We start from the raw sequence: 18,408 nt of genomic DNA, 5'->3' as shown, positions 1-18,408 counted from the left end.
GCTGGGGTGGAGTGGGCGCAAAGTGCTGGAGAAGCTCAGGCAAGGGATCCGAAGCAAGCCTGGGGGCACGAGGGCTTCCAGCCCAAAGACGGGGACATCTACGGAGGCCTATGAAATATGTGGGCATCGGGGTGGGCAGGGAGGAGGTGGCCAGTGAGCACACAGGGGCGACCTTAGAGCACCATCATCATCCTCATCAACAGCAGCAGTTACCATTTATCGAGTGTTTACTATGGGGTGGCGTTGTTCTAAGAGTTTCCTGCTGGTCAGCTCATTTAATTGTCCAACAATCTATATGGTTAGATGCTATTATAGTCCCCATGTGATACCCAGGGAAACTGAGGCATGGAATGAGGTGATTTGTTCACTTTATAGTTGTAAAGTACAGGAGTTAGGAATCTCGCTCCAGAGACAGCGTTCACACCACACAATATCACTTCTGAGCTATGGGCCACTGGGTAAAAATGCCAGGAAGAACAGGCTGGCAGACCTGTTGTTCAGAGTGAAGGGTCAAAGTACAAGAATGCAGGGGCTAGGAAAACACAGAGCTAATGCTTTCTTATCTTAAAAACAGTGAGGAGTCACTTAGGGTCACGTTTGATTTCAGAAGCCACCCTGCAATAGAGAAAGGGGTGTTAGTGACAGAAGAGCTACAGGGAGAAAGGCCAAAAAGCGAACTTGCCTGGGAAACACTCGCTCAGGGCCAGAGTGTTCATGGAGACTGTTTAGTGCAGCCCAGTAAATACAAACAAAAACACAAAGGTTCCCCAGGACGGAGACAGTTAAAATACCACCACGCACAACCGTGCAATAGGCCTTAACAAAGAACCAAGCACAGACTTTTAAAAATCATGCTTAAAAAGATGTCAGAGGAAAAATGCTAATTCAAAATTGATTTTAAATATGCCGATGGGGAAAAAAAAAAGCTAGAAGGAATTACACCAAAAGACTATCACGGGTTAATGGAACTATTATTTCCTTTGTATTTTCTGTATTTGCTAAAAGGAGCATCAAGTCCCCAGATGGCATATGACCCGTCACCACCTGTGTGCTGCTCACAGCTGCAGCGTGTCATGAAGATGCATGTCAGGTCACAGAACAGGTGTTCAGAGGCGGCCTGGCAGGCGACAGGGACAGCAGGTACCCAGCTCTCCCCATCTTTCTCATTGGCAGCACATGGCCTTTCAGCACCAGTCCCATGCCCTCATGGTCACATAACGGCTGCCCAGCTCCTGCAATCATGTTCACACAACTGTGTCCACAGACTGGGGAGCCGGGAGAGTCTTCCCCATGCTGCTCTTTGTATCAGGGGAGAAAGGTCTTCCGCAGGAGCCTGGCAGTAGGCCTATGCTTCTCACACGCACCCTCTCAGTGAGGGAGGGAGAGCTGGCACCTGCACTCAGCCTTTCCAGCGGGAGACAGGGAGAAGGAATGGAGGTCACCTTTGGGGCAGGCAGGCGACAAGACCCCCAGCCGCCTCCCTGTGAAAGTGTCCCTGATGCTCCACTGGTCTTCAGTGCCTTTTGTGTATTTCCACCACTCTCTCCTTGTGCCTCCGGGACTGATCTGCCACCATCTGTATCCCTCAGTAGACAAAGCTCCTTGAGGCCAGGTTGTGGTTTCTCGTCATCCCGTCAGCATGGTGCCGCCGACCAGACACAGAAAGCTCCATCAGCGTTTGCTGAAAAGAGTTCTCATTTTAATTCATTCCTTTGTTGAACTTACTCAACAAAAATGGACCATGTGTCCCCCGGGCCCACAGGTTCAAGTGCGCCAGTGAACGGACGCGAAGACCTATGCTCGCAAGGTGCTGGGGGCCAGAGAGGGTCACCTCGCTCCAAGGTGCCTGCGTCCAGGAACTCTGCCTGCTCCTAAGTCTACTTTGGCAGCCAGGGTTTCCTTTGCACCACAACGAATGAAAGTCACGCAGAAATGTGACTTTGTGAAAATGATACATCTATCTCACTTCACTTCAACGTAATGTAATATCACTAATATTAATAATTCTAGCTCTAGAAATTGTACCAGTCTCCCAAAGAAAGAGTCCTTGACCCAAAATATCAGAGGATATTAAACTGAGAAATGATCTACTGATGCAAATCATTAAATCTATTTGCATTTGCTTACTGAACCCTATCGCAGAAATTAAACTCCATGCGGTGGGAAGCCGGCTGCGCATGGTTAAGAGGAGACATCGTGGTGGATCCAAGCTCTATGTCATTAATTTTCCCACTTTCCCTCATTAACAAGTAAAATGTTTTTACTGCTTGAAAAGTTTTAATAAATAGAAAAAACCAGGGCAGCTGACATAGGTTTTCATGTAATATACAAGGGCTTTTAATATTTTTACATACATTAATGAAAAAGCCAGGAAAAAACGTTAGAAGGTGACATACGTGGGGAAAAACAAAAAGAGCAGCCTGCAGAAAAGGACGTACTGCTTCCACTTCTGTGCCCTTGACTCTGGCAGCTGTGCCCAGTCCTCACGGACATCAACAGACGGGGACCGCGTGGCCCTGCCCTCGGCCAGCCTCTCCCTGCCATCAGTGGCCCTGAAGTCTCAGGAACTCGAGCAAGGCAGTCTTTCACAGCCGGCCAAACACGTCCCCCGCTGACCAGACGATGTGCCTGAGACCCGGAATTCTCCACCAAGACCAAAGTGATGAACTGACACCAGTACAGAGACAAACTACGAGGCCCAGTCCTCATGGAGAAATGACACACACACGTGAACATGTACGTAATTTAGCTAAAGACTCAGACTTCTGCGACATTGAAGGCTTTGAAAGCCACAAACCCACGTCTGTGGCAACTTCCACTCTCACTGACCTCTGGGGTGCAGGAGGCCCAGGCCCAGGGGTCACACAGGTCTGTGCCGAGTTATCCTCCCCGAATGGCCAACCACCCGGGCAAGCGGCGTCATGGTGACATAGCACAAGCCACAGAGGGCCCCGCCGGGTCTGCACTGCCAGCAGCTGTAGGACCACAGTCATGGCCCAGCGGTACCCACGTGGGGAGCCTGCCCCTCCCACATGTTCAGGGAACGGAGTGCTTGGCCATCAGGGGGTGGGCAGCCGTGGCCTCCCCTCCTGTCTGTGGCCCCACTGGCCTTCCTCTCAGCAGGCCCCCCTTAGTGGGTCAGTTTCCGCAGTTAAAACAGTCACCTATTTTTTGGCCCGTAACCCTGGGAGGAGAGCTGTCCTTCGGTTCTTCTTATCCTGGTCCCACGACCACCAAGCTTCTGATCATTATCCCACAGACACAGCCTGAGCCCCACTTCCGGCAAGCCTGGGCTGAACATGGCAGCAAGGAGGCTGCCCACACCCTGGGGACTCGCCTTTGATACTCAGCGTGGTTCTTGTGGCCTGGGGTCACTCTTGGACAGCAAGGGGTGCACTTCCCAGGCGAGCACAGGCCGGGCACAGCAGGCTATGCCTGACCCCTCTGGCTTTCTCTAAGGCATGTTCCATGGGTCTGCTACAGATTTTCTGATGCTGGTTTGATATTTGGGTTTTGATCACTGCAACCAATGGTGGGGTCTGGTAAATAAACAAATAGACATTAAGGAAAGAGTACAATGTCAGTACAGGTGAAAACATCTGAGAAACTTACAGAGATAGAATATCAGCGTGGAAAACACGGAGCCTTGAAACGATGCAAAAATAATCAAAACATAAAGAGCAACCCACATCTACCTCGAGTTGTCAGACTGGGGATGAGGGCTCCTGGGGGCAGCGGCAAGCATGGTGGGCCTGCTTCCCGAGGGTGCTCCGGTCTGTGGCAGCTGATGCTCTTCCTGAAGTCACCTCTCCATCCCTCCCTCTGCCCCACCTATCACCCCCAGGACCTTTTGTCTTTCCTAGCCACAACTCTACCTACCTATTAACCTTCCTCCACCTTCTCTCAAAAGTCCAATCACACCATAAAGGAGATGGTGACAAGGTGCAAAAAGCCAAATGGTTAACCCAGCATCCTTTAAATGCTCATTAATGTAAAAACGGCGCCTTTCTTCAGAGCGTCTCTCCACCTCACAGTGCACTGTGCATGTACTTGGGTCCTGTTTTCACTAATGATACCTCCCCACATTTGTGCAAAATGTTCTGTTTCTTTGAATTCCTTCCCATTGATCATCAACACCTGTCCGCCATGGTTCTGCAGCTGCCCTGCACCTTTGGGCCTCGGATTTCTCACAGGGAATGAGACTGGGACAGGGGAGACACAGGGCCCTACCTGAAATAGCTCCATGTCCTGATGCAGAAGCGCCCAGAGGCCCACCTGCCCTCCAGGCCGAAACAGCACTACCAACGTCGGCAGAGGGTTCTGGCCTCAGGGGTCTTCGGACACTCCTTCTCTTGGCTTGGAGGAACCCACACAAGGTGTGTTGGCACCAAGACGGAAAGGAGTAGGGTGGGTGCCAGGGGATGGGCTGGCTGAAATGGGGAGTCAGTGTTTAATGGGTACTGGTTTCAGTTTTGCAAGACAGAAAATTCTGGAGATGAAGCCAGGCACGGTGGCTCACGCCTGTAATCCCAGCACTTTGGGAGGCCGAGGAAGGTGGATCGCCTGAGGTCAGGAGTTAGAGACCATCCTGGCAACATGGTGAAACCCCGCCTCTACTAAAAACACAAAAATTAGCCGGGCATGGTGGCACACACCGGTAATCCCAGCTACTTGGGAGGCTGAGGCATGAGAATCACTTGAACCCAGGAGACGGAGGTTGCAGTGAGCTGAGACCGTGCCACAGTACTCCAGCCTAGGAGACAGAGTGAGACTAAGTCTCAAAAAAAAAAAAAGAAAAGAAAAGAAAAGAAAAGAAAAGAATCAAAACACAGAAACATTCTGGTGATGGGTGGTGGTGATGGCTGCAGAACACTGTGAACCCACTAACATTGCTCAACTGCGCACTCACAAATGGCACCAACATGGTTCAACTGCGCACTCACAAACAGCACTAACGTCGCTCAACTGCGCACTTACGAACGGCACCAACTAACATCACTCAACTGCACGCTCACAAACAGTACCAACGTCGCTCAACTACGCGCTCACAAACGGCACCAACATCACTCAACTGTGCGTTCACAAACGGCACCAACTAACATCACTCAACTGCATGCTCACAAACGGTACCAACGTCGCTCAACTACACGCCCACAAACGGCATCAACTAACATCGCTCAACTGCACACTCACGAACGGCACCAACTAACATCGCTCAACTGCGTGCTCACAAACAGCACCAACATCCTCAACTGTGCGTTCACAAACAGCGCCAACATCGCTCAACTGCGCGCTCACAAACGGCACCAACTAACATCGCTCAACTGCACGCTCACAAATGCCGCCAACGTCGTTCAACTGCACACTCACAAACGGTGCCAACGTCGCTCAACTGCACACTCACAAACGGCACCAACTAACATCACTCAACTGCGTGCTCACAAATGGCACCAACATCGCTCAACTGCACGCTCACGAACGGCACCAACGTCGTTCAACTGCACGCTCACGAACAGCACCAACGTCGTTCAACTGCACGCTCATGAACGGCGCCAACGGCGCTCAACTGCGCGCTCACAAACGGTGCCAACATCACTCAACTGTGCGCTCACAAACGGCACCAACTAACATCACTCAACTGCACGCTCACAAACGGCAACTGTGGGAAACCTTAAGTGACATATTTTCACCACAGGAAACCGTGTAGTTGGGTCAAAACAATATTTATTATACAGGCAGAAGGGATTTCTCCTTCCCTAGTGAAAAGTTTGTGATTTTACTGTCCTGAGTGGGTAACCATTCACCGAAATAAACAGAAGGCCTGGCCCTACTTATTATCCAGAGCACATGATGACAATTTCTCTGTAATTTATACCTCTGCTCCTCCATATCAGACAAATAAACTGTAAATGGATTTTAAAAAGAGAAAATATTATACATATTTTCGTTTTGTCAATTCATACAATCCCCATAACGCTTTGGGATGAGTGCAGTAGACGCCCTTTAAAATGGACCTCTCCTCTGGGCTTCTAGCAGCGGCCTTTTAAATACACCACCAAAGTCATACTCAGACAAAAAAATTTATCATCTCTAGACTGCTTAACCAGCAAAACTGTTCCAGCTTGCAAACACAGATGACACTTCATGCAAGCAAACTAATTTCCTTGGACACAATTTGTCAAAAAGAAAAGAGAAAAAGAAGAAAACTCCTATTGACATGTTAGGCTAAAGTGACTTTAAGAGTTTGTAATAATAGATGCAGATGGGGACCCCACATTGGGAACATTTTATTGCTTATATTTTAAATTCAGGAACTTCATAAATCCAGAACATGCTTCTCGCCCTCAGATATTAAGGCTAAAAATGCAACCATAAAGTTGTTTGTCAATTTCTTCTCCAGAAGGCAATTTACTGCTGACGGTATTATGTCTAAGCATATGGATCTGCAGGCAATAAAAATCTGGAGGGCTCTTGAAAACTCTGATGCAAAAAATGAGAGGATATCACATGAATGCCACAACAGGGCAACTTCTAGAGACCGGAGGCCAGGCCCCGACCCATTCTCGGTGCTCCCACCTCCAGCCCATCTTCGTGCCTCCCAGGCTCCCACAGGGCCTGGACCTGGAGGACCTGCCTGGCCTGACCAGGCTCTCTGCCTCCTCTCCTGGCCTGGTCTCCAGGGTCTCTTTGCCCTAATGGTCCTTGCATTTATTTGCGTTCATGTCAAAGCTACCTCCCCAGCCCCTCCTGAAAGCTACAAGTGGGACTGACGCCTCTCCCCACTGCCCCCAGCACCCTGCACAGCCCACAGGCAAAGCAGACGCCAGGCTGCCTGCAGGACCAGCCAACAAGGAGGCTTTCAGCACCGCTTCTGGTGAGAAGGGTGTCACGGTCTCAAAATATTATTTTCAATAAAAGTTTTGTTTACCTAGAGAAGATTTAAACACACCAAAAACTTTGAAGGAAATAAGTGGCCCAGTTTTCTTTTTAATAAAAGCAGTGCTGGGTTGTACAATAACTCTTCCAAACAGAGCCACTGAACAGGATAAAATAAAGATCAGAAAGCTCAGTATTTTTCCAGGTGATTTTTAGAAAGGAAAAACCACTATTTGGAGGAGGCCACTTTTGGGGTATCTGTGATAATTCGGAAGAATGATAAACAGTTTCTTTTTCTCTAGTTTCAGGAACATATATTTTTAGTGGCAGGAATATTAAAGTAGGACAAAATGTCTTGTAATGTACATATACAAACACCTACTTATACACAGCATTTTTCTATGAGGGATGAACAAGGGAAAGAGTCAGCATACCCCAAACCTTGTATTTTCCTACTATAATGGGTTAAGCCTTAAAAACATGTTTCTCCTCATAATTGCATCCTTCTAGGACTGTTTATATTCCACTTTTAGCTTGTCTAAACACCCCGGCAGAAAACTCTGTGGCTGGAATGTGCATACTCCACACACAAAAAGCCCTTGCCTGGCGACCATGTGCCAACCTTCGGCTGGCAGGAGACCTCACCAGATGACGCATCAGCTTCTTGGGAACAAGAACAAGTGTTGCCTCCCATAGCTGTGCTCTCAGCCCCGTCCTTCTCCAGCCCCACCTGACCAGTGCAAATTTGGTTAGAAGACGCCTCCAGTCCACGAACCTGCAGGTGTACTGAAGTCATGCAGTACATAAGCCTTTCTAGTGAACCAGAGATGACACTGTAAGAGAAGAAGTGGGTAAACGTCCCCAGCAGGCTGCACAGACACAGTGAAATCGTGACACAGGACACTGCAGAACAAAGCTAGACCTCCTCTCGACAGCCTTTGAGTTGTAACTATGATTTCGGTTCTACTTAGAGAGCATGGCCCAGTCTAGAGGGAAATCGAAGAAACGTCCTTGTCAGAAGAACACTACTGCAGTGTGATAAACTGTGTTTCTGCAGAGGACATTCTCTCCCTCCTGTCCACCCCAACCCTGACACAGAGCTCCAAGAACAAATCTAGAACTTGGGGTGTTTGGGGTGAAGGAGACTCACCTTTGGCTCGGTGTCCCCGTGAGCCACCCCCGTGTTCTATTTGATTCACTTTGTTCTGTGATGGAACCATTTCCAGTTCAGACATATGCTGAGCAAACAGCATTTAGCTGGCATCCCGAAGTCAAACTAATCAAACACTGCGTGTCGGTCTCAAAGCAGCCCAGGTGCCAAGGAATTCTCATGTTCAGGGCCTGAAGACGACCTGACGTCAGTGTTCCACCCGCTGCGCCCTGCCACGGAGAGGCGAGGTGCTCCTCTCGGGGAAGCTCCAGGCAATCTGGGCACAATACCCACCTCTCTCCTTTCAGCCTCCTGGCTCCATTCTCTCTCTGTCCTTCTTCGTTTTTTTCAGTCTCCATTGGTAGTTCTTCATGGCCACCCACCTGTTAAACTGTTCCTCCAGGTCCTTCATTTCTTTTCCTGAAGTTCTTCTTTGCTCGCCTCTCCCCTAGTCCTGGGAGGAAGCACCACCCTGTCAGATGCCCAACAGAGGGCTCGCAGCCTCTTAACTGCCTCCTTCTGCTACCCCTCCACGCCCCTATACCCTGTCAGTGGCCAGGGCCTGCTGGTTCACTACCCAACGATGCCCTAACTCGGTCAGCCCCATTCAGCTCTGTGGCCGGTCACCTAGGCTCGGGCCCCTGCCAGCTGCTGTCTTGAGGAATTCACCAATCTCGAGGTGTGGAACAGCCCACTTCCCTGTCTGCCCCTGCCTGCCCCTCTGCCCCTGCCTGCCCCTGAGCTGGGTGGGCTTGGGCTGCAGGTGGGGCTGCACATTCCGGCCCCTCCCCAACCCCATGCAGGGCCTGCCATCCGGTCTGACACAGAGCAGGGCCCTCGCATGTTTAGAGAATGAGCGAATAAATGACAGAAGCTCACTGAATCCTAAACGTATTCACAATGTTTTTATCGCAAAAAGACCCACTTCTGTTACTTGTAGAGCAACTGGAAATAAAAATTCTGGATGAATCTGCCAAAAGACAATGCTTCAGTTCAATTCAAAAATTAAACTCATTTAACCTTTAACTCAATTTAAATTCTGAACTGATCAGCACGCAAGAGCTACCCTGTACATTAATATCAAGGAGCTGATCTAATTACTGATACAATTTTACATTTAACAAACCAAGTATACTGTGGGAGTTTAGAGCTTAAATGACATGAACACTTTTAAAACAAAAACTGAAAACTATTCATTAGTTGCAGACAGTTTAAATATCAGAAAATATTACTTAAAGACATAGGAAGAATAAAAAAGTATTCCAGAAATCAAATTTCAGAGTATGAGAGGTGTGTGTCAGCAGTCGTAGAGGTTGTGCTTTTGCAAAAGGAGAGGGAGGCTGGCCCGAGATGCAACGGCATCCTGAGGATGGCGTCCACAGACGTGGCCCTGAGTAACTACCACCACCATTCTTGTTTCGTCTCAGCTTTTTCTCCTCTAAAACAGCACATCACCGTCCAACGAGCTCTAATACCAGCACATATGCGAGCTCACGTCGTAACTTTACAATGACTCCATGTGTATGGTAGGCGAGTGATATCACGAGGACAAACCCAGTGCTGAGCCTGAACTTCCAAATCTGACGTTACCTGGAGGACACTGGCTCTCAGGCCCCAGGACAACACTGACTTGAGTTCCTACTGACCAAGCCCCAATCAGGACGGTCTCAGAGGCTCCCTCAACTGCAGACAAGAGTCATAGAGGATTTCACAGGAGAACAATGGTCACCCCCAGAGTGGCAGTCTCTAGTGCAAGTTCAGCTAAGTAGAGGGAATACCCACTTCTTCCCCCAAGTCTTCCCCAGGACCCTGTAACCCACCATCCCTCACCCCATCTCCATTTCTCTTATTGATAAAGGGACATCAATGCCAACAACTTCACAGAGGGGTCCCAAGGATGAAGTGCAGTGACGGAAGGACACCTCCTCCCACCAGGCCAGACAGACGAAGCAGGGGCTGTTCCACAGGTGCCAGTCCCTCCAAGTCTCCACTTCCTTGGCATCTGCCTGACCCCTGGCCACGCCACCTCTTCTGGGAGAAACAGAGACCCCAGGAGGAAACGGAAATGGCCTCTGAGATGTTTCTGTGGGATACTCAGAAATGCCACACTTGGTGTTTCTCACAGGGGTTCATTGAGCCTCATTTCCCATACAATGTGGACAAGCCCGTTCACCAGCTTTTCAAGACCACAACTAATTAGAAGCAGCAAACTGCCATGAGGTGAGGGGACTGAAAGGCAGGCAATGCAAGCCCAGTGCAGACACGGGGCCGGGGTCCGCAGGGCCAGACTTCGCAACAGACGCTGATCAGCAGGAGGGGCGTGGCCCACCCATGCAGCAGGGCAGTGAGGGCCAGGGCCCAACTCTGCAGGGCGCCAGGGCCATCAAGAAAGGGCACTGTCATCTTGGCCAATCCCATCAATGTTGGCTGTTGCAAGATTACGAATCTGAGACAGGATTTTGTGCACAGGGCCACACCCAAACCCCACAAGCCTCTCAGCTGGGCCCAAGGCCATGCTGGGGCTTCCTGAGGGTGAAAGCCGCAGTCTGAAGACAACCTGGAAACACCAGGGATTTGAGCCAAGAAGTGACCTTCCTGAAACCTGAACAGACGCCAATGCTGCCTGTGGCGGCAACGTGCCTATCCGGTGGCTGCCACTTCCGGGATCTTCCCTCCCCCGGCCTGCAAGTCACAGGATGTAATTCTTGATGAGAACTGGATTGTGCCAAGGTTCCGTGTTTCCTCCTCATGAAAACAGAGAAAGGCTCTCTGTGGCCACATAAAGGAGAGAGGGGCATGATCTCTCTGGAAAAGCTGCCCTCCCTTCACAAGCAGAGCGGAACAGCGGTGAAGCCCAGTGACTCTGAAATGGAAACTTATTGTTAAAAGCAGGGATTTAAGGGGTTTTATTTTAACATGCCAGACAGGCAGAAACATCCACCTCTCTCTGCTTCAATTAACCCATTTACCTGTTACTCTAAAGTGCTCTTTTATTCCAAATGTTGGAAACTTAAAAAATCTTTTGCTCTGACAGTTTGGTTCATATTCTGAACTCAGATATTTGTAGTTATCATTCACCCATTCTTTTCTTCCTTCCAAGAGGTTCCTGGCAGACTTAAAATTAAATGAACAAGTTTGCTTCTGACTCATGGACACAGGCACACACATTTGTCATCTCTGTCTCCTTGTAACACAGTTACAGAATTGACAGAAATAAAACTTTTGCATTGCTTTTTTTTTTTTCCTTAGATGAGTCCAGAACATAAGGACCCTGAATCTCAGTGACACTTGTTTAAATACCATCCACCTGGCTGCCACCACTGTCTACTCTGCCCCCAGGTCAGCACAGAACCAGCTGCGGGGAGAAAATGTCAAGAGCACAGAAGCTGGTGAGGTCGTGCATTGTTCAGGTTTGATTTTCTAGATCAGAAACCATATAACAATTTCACAGTGCATCACGGAACCTCGCTCTTCTATGGCCAGGCAGCACTGTCCTGGGGTGGACGGGCCGGTGCTCCACAGCCTGGGATTCTCGGCAGTGCTGTAGAGAGGAGCTCTGACCTGCCCTTTCAGCTGCCAATCAGAGGAGCACAGCGAACTTCATCATTCACAACTCAGAAGGCTCAGTGTGCAGAACCTGCCTCCCATCACGCAACGGCAGGGTTTTCACGCCATACGCTCACTTAAAAGCATATTATGCTGCCTCCCTTTATTTTACTAAGGTCCAAGAGCTGCTACTTCACGGGCTGCACTAACACCTCTGCAGGCCCCACGAGCAGCACTGTGTGTCCGGGGGCCCGCAGTTGACCCCCATCGCACCCTCTCATCACAGACCATAAGAATTCGTCACAAGGACCTGTGGAGCGGAGAAACACCGTGGCTTCCTGTCTTGTCTCTTCAGCCGTCAAACCTGAAAGACGAGGCCACCATCAACCTGAAAGACGAGGCCACCATCAGCCTGAAAGACGAGGCCACCATCAGCCTGAAAGACGAGGCCACATCAACCTGAAAGACGAGGCCACATCAACCTGAAAGACGAGGCCACATCAACCTGAAAGATGAGGCCACCATCAATCTGAAAGACGAGGTCACCATCAGCCTGAAAGACGAGGCCACCATCAGCCTGAAAGACGAGGCCACCATCAGCCTGAAAGACGAGGCCACTGTCTGGCTTCTAAAGGACACTGCACTATAAATGTTTAGCATGGGGTGAAGTATACGCACAATTTGTGTTACTGATAACATAAGGTACAAGAGGAACTCCCTATCCACCACTGATCATTTACCCCTCTCAGGCAGAAACGGGAGGCGACATCCATCAGCACGGACGGGCCTCACCGACACGGAATGGCAGAGCCAGCGGGGGCGCGAACAAGGGGTTCCAGGCTCGCCAGGGCACTCAGCCACTCGTTTTTGAAAAACAGACGACTTCTATAAAGCCAAGGAGCGCCTGGCAAGTTTTCCTCCCAGAAACATGCTTATTTGACTCAAGAGACCTCCTTAAGGAACACTCTGTAAAGTAAAATAATTACATTTTTTAAGCACATACAACACAAATCATTATTCCACGGCACTGAGGAAAAGCAATGAGACAGCTGAACTTGCCGCAGGTAAAAGTCCTACAGAGCGCGTTTTTTTGGATGTTATTTTTACTGGGAGTGCTTCTCTGAGTGTTTGTCCTTAAGAACAGTTTCTTCTCCTCCTTGAAAGATCAATTATAATGACGTGAATGCGGCAAGTGTCTGTATTAATTTCCCAATCTGTCAGAAAAAACGAATTCATGAAGTTCCCAGGAAGGTTCTCGTGGCCCGTGGACCTTGAGGAACCATCCGACTGGCACCGGTCAGACCGACCTGCACAGAGGGGCCGCGGGGATAAGCAGCAGCACGGACTCGGCAGGTGCACATACCAAGCCAGCCGGGACCCCATGCACTGCTGAGGGTCGACTGAGTTCTTGAACATATTTAGAGATTAGTGGGAAAGAGGCAAAACGCAGGTCACTTCCTGCTGCAGCTGCCTTCGGGAAGCTCAAAGGCATCTTCACGCTTTCCACAGGGCATGTTTCGAGGGCAGAATCTCACAGGGCATCCAATGTCATCAGACAACTCCCCTCCCAGGTTCAACACAGAGGCCCTGCAGGATACGTTCTCACGTTCCAGAGGGTCTAGGGCCAGGCCAGCCTCGCTGGTGACTGGAGGCCCTATCTGCCCAGCCAGCCAGGTGCTCAGAAGAGGGTCAGGCCCAACCTGCATGCCCCACCCAGCCTCAACCCAAGGGCTGGCTGGGCCAGATGCCAAAAGCAGACCCACCAACCCTGCAAACGGATCCCTACCCTGAAGACAGAAAAAGAGCCTCTGCAGTAGAAGACAGACTGTGTGTAGTCCTCACATTTTCCCCAATACAGAAAGTTTTACAGTGCTTTAGTTGGATTGGACTCTTTCAGCTTTTCCAGTATTACATTCCTATATTTTTCTGAAAAAAGGCTTATGTGAAAAAAAACAAAAGAATGAAAAACAAGGGTAAGCCCTTGGTAAGTGAAAGATGAACCCCCTCAGCTCCCCAGCATCCAAGATCTAGAAGTCCTACTGCTACTATTTTTGTAATCTAAGTATGACCCAGGGTGATATGGTCCATTTTTTCAAGTAATCAAATACGGCAATCAACATTATGGAAAACTAAACAAGCCCCAAAATAACATTAGAAAAATAAACACATACCGCCTGGCCCCTCTCATTAGACTGTGGGCACTGCAGGGAATCTGACGAGGTCAGAGCTCTGCAGCCGCGGGAAGATGGCGCGGGGGAGCTGCTCCGCTCTGGCAGAGGCCAAGCGCTCCTGGATGTGATGGCATTCACAGAAACCTGATACTGTCAGGCACTTATGAAACTAACTTAAAAGCAGCTTATGTTGCTTCCCTTTTGGAAACTATGCCACTTTCCCAACGGATGTGCTTCTCACACACGTTTTTAGGGAGGGAAAGGTAACTAGGCAAGGAAGTCGTTGGTCCCCGCGCGAAGCCACACACAGGTAAATGGACCCACCTGGGGAGCGGGAAACACACTTTGTACAGAAGCACAGATGCAACGTCACTGAAGGCCCAACGGTCAACCTGTAATTTATCTACTAAAGAAAGAAACACCCGTTCAGAGGAAGCAAGGACCACCCTGGGACTCAGAGGCACTCGGAAAAGGTGAGGGCAGGGGCCAGAGCCAGTAGGACGCTGCCCCAAATCCCGGCAGTCACTGTCACTCAGCAACCAGAGGACAGCAGCCACACAGGGCACAGATGGCTCCGGGGGAGCACCCCGAGATGAGTGAAGGCAGCACCCAATTCTACTAAACCAGGAAGCTTCACAGAAGACTTCTGACACCAGACCCAGATGGCGTCCAAGGTGCATTCATCTCACAATCTGGGGATAAAGTAATATCAATCCAACCCTTACTCTTTCAGAAAATAGAACAGGGAATGCTTCCAAACTGATTTGTCAGCAGAATGAGCCTAATTCCAAAACAAGACAAAGATGTTACCAAAAAAAGAGAAAAGTATACACCTGGTTTAAAATTCTAAAAATTTATTCTACCAAATGTAAAGAATAAAGGAGAAAGATTACATGACTCTGTCAACGCATACATGAAAATCATTTGACAAAATTCCACCCAGTGAGGAAGATGCCTCCGAAACCCAAAATGGGGAGTATAAGCCCTCACTGGTGAAATCCTGCAAGCTCCCCAAACCAGGAACCAGGGAGGACGTCCGTCGTCGCCACCCTCACTGGTCATCCTGGAGGGTTCTGGACAGCTCAGTAGAAGACATTAAAAGCATAAAGATCAGAAAGGAAGATGCATATTGTCTTTATTCATAGACATCATGAATTTTTATACAGAATCCTAAGCAATCTCAAAACCCTGGAACAAATACATGAATGAGTCAAGATTCCAGAATATAAGATCAACATACAAGTCAGTTGTTAAATACAAGCAGCAATAAATTAAAAGGTTAAAAAATTTCAACCTAATTTAGAATACCATCAAGAACAAAGTATTTAGAAATGGAGTTTGCCAGATAAGCAAAGCCTCCAGGCAGAAAAACCATCCAATGCTGCTGAGGACAATGAAAGAACGTAAACAAATGCAGATGCCAGTCGAAGCCGGGAACTGACGCCTTCAATACCAAGACGTCAACCTTCCAAAATTGACACCCAGGTTCAATGAACTCCCAATCGAAATCCCAAAAAGAATCACTGCAGAAATTTACACCTGAATTCTAACAGTAATATGCAAACTTAAGAGACGCAGAAGCCAAACGATTTAAAAATAAATAAATTTAGAGGACTCACGGACTCACGTTACCTGGCATCAACACGTATCACAAAGCTACCTAACCAGGCCAGCATGGAACGGGCACAGAACAGGCAACGGTAGGCTGAACCGAACAGAGCAAAACTAGAACCAGGCTCACACACCCATGGCCAAATGATGGTAATTCAATGAAGAAGAGAGACAATTTTTATTTTCCAACAAATGATACTAAAACAATTAAATAGCTACAGGGAAAAAATAAACTCTATACCTCACAAAAAGGTAATTCAAAATGGATCACATATCTAAATATTAAAAAAATAACTACAAAGCTTTTAAAAGAAATTACAGGAGAATGAATTTCAGAAATTACAGTAGGCAAATATTTCTTACAGAGAACACAAAAAGTCTTAAACAAAAGGGGAAAAAAAGACATATGGACTTGTTCAAAATTTAAAACCTCTTCTCATCAAAAGACACTATTAGAAAAACAAAAAAGCAGACCTCCAGCTTGTCAGAAAATCATCACAATACATGCATGTGACAAAAGTCTCCTAACCAGAACCACAAATCAGTAACAACAACAAACACACAAACAAGAAAGCTCTAATTTTAAAATAGGCAAAAGGTGGCCAGGCACAGGGGCTCACGCCTGTAATCCCAGCACTTTGGGAGGCCAAGACAGGCAGATCACAAGATCAGGAGTTAGAGACCAGCCTGACCAACATGGTGAAATCCCATCTCTACTAAAAATACAAAAATTAGCCGGGCAAGGTGGTGGGCGCCTGTAATCCCAGCTACTCGGGAGGCTGAGGCAGGAGAACTGTTTGAACTCAGGAGGCGGAGGGTGCAGTGAGCTGAGATTGCACCACTGCACTACAGCCTAGGCGACAGAGCAAGCCTCCATCTTAAAACAATAAAAAATAAAAAATAGGCAAAGGACTTGAGTAGATATTTCACAAAGAAAACACAGGAATGGCCAAGACTTCATCAGGATAAGTCATTGGCAAAGTGCAAATTAGAACCACAATGAGATAATACTTTATACCAGCCAAAATGGCTAAAATCTGAAAAACTGACACCACCAAGTACTGCCAAGAACATGGAGTAACTGAAACGCACACTGCTAGTGGAAATTTAAGATGATACTGCTCTGAAGAAAGTTTTGGCAATTTCTTGTCAAGTTAAACATGCATTTGCCATCCAGCCCAGCAATTCCACACTCAGGAATTTACTCAGGAGAAATGGAAACAAAAATTCACAAAGAAGACTGACTTAAGGGGGCACAAGGGAACTTTCTGGAATGTTCTGTATCTTGAATGTTCTATGTCTTCGGTGGTGGTTATATGGTTGTATGCTTTTGTCAAAAACCATTGAATTGTACACTTGAAATCTTAAGTCTTCTATGTAATTTTTACCTAAATTTTAAAAATGATACAATGTTAAACTTAATTGAATATTCATATAGTTTTATATACTATTCTCAAACTTTTAAATGCTCCCCCCACCAAAATTAACTGTGCACACTAACACTGCTGGCTGCCCCCCAAATCCCACTCCTTCCTTACTCACAGTACACCTAATTTTAGCCCATATATGACACGTCCTCCTTTCTTTCTCCCCTACCTGTGGCTTGGGCCCAGCGCCGTCTTGAAGCACCAGGGAAGGGACCACCATCTGGAGACCCCGAGAGGAAAGCTCAGAGGAGCCCAAGTTCCCAGAAGCCATGAAGGCAACAGCCCCAGCTACCACGGTTTGTCTACAGGTGTGTCTTCAAGTGAGCAATCAGCCAGATCGTATTCAGGAGTCAGCATTATTTCAGGGCTGTTGTTACACCTGAACCTGATCCTAACTTGATTCAGAAAGTTCATAAAGTAGAAATTCAAAATTAAGCCTCTTCATCCTATTTGCATAATCCACAACAGGCATTTAACTAAACATATCTTACAATGTTTGTTGTTTTTGTTTTGTTTTCCTTTTTCTTCCCCAAATTCACTTTGTACCTTTACTTTTTCCCAAAAGAAAAAAAACCAACACATAATTTCTATGATTTATTGTGCAACTGAACATGCTAAAAGACAAAATGACATTTTCCCCTACAAATTATTTGGTGCCTGTGATTTTCTGAACACTACAGCCAGATGGTTCTCATAGAAATTGAAAAGAGTGTATTCACATAGTTCAAAGGTTTGCTTATTTTTTGGTCTCAAAAAGACTATATTGATTGTAACGTGCACCTCTACAGGAAAAATCTCGACAGCGGAGGCGAGTGCTGATATTTATGACTGCACTTGTGCTCATTACGGCTGTCTCTGACAGGGGTCCATTAAAATCAATTTTTATGTTTCTTATGTATTTTCTTTATCTAATGTTCTTGGCATTGTGTTTATTAGCCAGTTAAGAGAAACACCAAGCATAGGAGTGGGTGTTTTTTTTCTTCTTGTCAGAAATAACAAGACCTACAATTTTAATAGAATGAACGGAGGAAATTAAATGTTACGTTTCAAAGCAAAACATTAAGGAGTGCTTTACATTTTTTGTTTTTGCAGTTAGAGAAATACAGTGGGAGCTGTTCACAAAAACAGAGACACGTACGCTTTTAGAAATGACAAGACCCTAAAGCCATGCTGAAAAGGGGCTTTCGGGCCCTTCCCCAGGCAGGGCTGTCCTCAACCACACCCGCGCCAAGGGTCTGACCACAGCTTTCAGAGGGCAAGTGGGCCTCCTGGTTAAGGAATTCCAGAACATCAAGCAGTCCCAGTATGAAAGTCACCTGGCAGACTCTGGCGGAACAGGGAACCCTGGTCTGGATTTTTCTTTTTTTTCAATCAAGATTAATCCTGTATCTCCCTGTCTCTAAATTTCTAGAGACATATGCTGAAGAACCAAAATGTTCAATGCTCATCACCAACCAACTCCTCTGTAAACGTACACATTAATCAAACATCTTGGAGCTACTAATGAAAGGGTATGAAGGGCATGGCCCTGGGTTCATCGGAGGCGGAGGGCTTCTGGACAACACACAGGGAAGCTGCAAATGCAGGAGCCATCGCAGCACGCTGTTTTGAGAGACAGGCTCGTGGC

The 18,408-nt window shown here is 47.6% G+C and overlaps 1 protein-coding gene across 3 annotated transcripts in view; it reads right to left on the bottom strand.

Annotated features, from left to right (window-relative positions):
- MGMT (O-6-methylguanine-DNA methyltransferase) overlaps nucleotides 1-18,408 on the bottom strand; it is a 984,888-nt gene that overhangs the window by 200,606 nt on the left and 765,874 nt on the right. The window lies entirely within an intron of this gene.

The sequence above is a fragment of the Macaca thibetana genome, chromosome 9 (genome assembly GCF_024542745.1).
Source record: "Macaca thibetana thibetana isolate TM-01 chromosome 9, ASM2454274v1, whole genome shotgun sequence".
In the NCBI taxonomy this organism is placed as follows: domain Eukaryota; kingdom Metazoa; phylum Chordata; class Mammalia; order Primates; family Cercopithecidae; genus Macaca; species Macaca thibetana.
This window is presented reverse-complemented; position numbering and strand designations above follow the sequence as displayed.